Raw genomic sequence first — 1,539 nt, forward strand, 5'->3', positions numbered from 1 at the left:
TTCAGTAAGCCACTTTGCCTCTCTGAGCCTCAGTTTCCTCATCTGAAAACAGGCATGAGAACACCCTTACAAAGATCATTGCAGGGACCACACATAATGGATGTGGTCCCATTATATTTGCCATTATATTTTTCACATAATGGGAAAACAAACAAACAAACCAAAAACCACAGAGTAAGTGTCTGTTAGCAGTACCCGGGGCTGTTGTGCCTGCCCCAGGACTCAGAACACAGACCACCGTCAGGGCAGCCTGCGAGTTCCCTACTCCTCGCCCAGTCATCTGCTCCCCCGGGGACTCTCACACCCAGCTGTCACAAACTACTTTTTGGATCCCAGCTCTACATGTGTGTGCTGCTTGCTAAACACTCTGCTCATTGTTTCACCTTTATTCTGCAGAGCAGTCCTGTGAGGTCCAAGTTATTAGCTCCATTCTACTGATGAGGAAACAGGCTCAGAGAAGTGAAGCACCTTGCCCCAGGTCCCACTCCAAGCAGGTGGCCATGCCAGTCTAGTAGGGCCAGAGCTCATTTCTCTGCTTCAGGCTGCCTCATGGAGCCAGGTGCCAGCACACTCCTGGGCCCCTGCCCCTCTGGTGTCATCACAATCATGGGTGACTGAGGCCGTGAAGCCGTGTCTCTATTACCTATATTCCCAGACTGGGCAGAGCTCTGCCTTCCTGTGCCCTGATTAATTATACCGAGAGCCTCCTGAGAAAATCAGGCCCTTCTCCCCCCACCCTTGCTCTTCTCTGGCTTAATTACTTCTCCTCCTGGCTGTAATGAATGTCTCGGAGCCCCCAGACAGGAAACTTCATCAGGACTGGCCGCCTCCATGACTCAGCCCCGCCCCCCAGCCTCGTCCCTTCAGACCCAGACACAGGCCCAGCCTCTGCCTCTGACCCGCTTTAGCTACAGAGAGCATCTGTGAGAGGGAGACCCCCAGCGCCTCCACCTCCCTGCCCCTGATCAAATGCAGACCCGAAAACCAGACACAATAGATCTTCCCCAGGTGAGGGGGAGGTTGGATCTTCAGTGTGCCCCCAAACAATCTGCCCTCTGGCTTTGGAGCAGATGCTCTGAATGGCAGCTCCTCCTGGCCCCCTACCTGCCCACACCCCGCCATAGGACCAGCCCAAAGAGGCCAACCTTCCTTCATTCACCCAATACTCCCTGAGCACCTGTTTGGTGCCGATCCCTGTTCCCACCACTGGGAACACGACAAGGAGCAAGGGAGACAAGCTATGCATGTCCTCTAGGAGCTCACAGTCTAGCAGGAACACAGCCCCAAACCAGCAAACAAACAGATAAATACAATTATTTCTGAGGAGGTGGAGAGTGGGAGCAGAGAGAGAACGATAGCGTGGGTGGCAGGGAATGGACAAGGACAGACGACACAGACACCTCCTCCCCATCTTGCTTGATCCTTATCCTGGAAGTTCTTAACAGCAGTCTGCTCTGCATCTCTCATCCTGTTAGGCCAACATGGTCTTACTGGATCGTCACCTCCAATGGCCCAATGCTTCAGTCACACACCCACCCC

Source organism: Ovis canadensis, chromosome 11 (genome assembly GCF_042477335.2).
Source record: "Ovis canadensis isolate MfBH-ARS-UI-01 breed Bighorn chromosome 11, ARS-UI_OviCan_v2, whole genome shotgun sequence".
Lineage (NCBI taxonomy): Eukaryota > Metazoa > Chordata > Mammalia > Artiodactyla > Bovidae > Ovis > Ovis canadensis.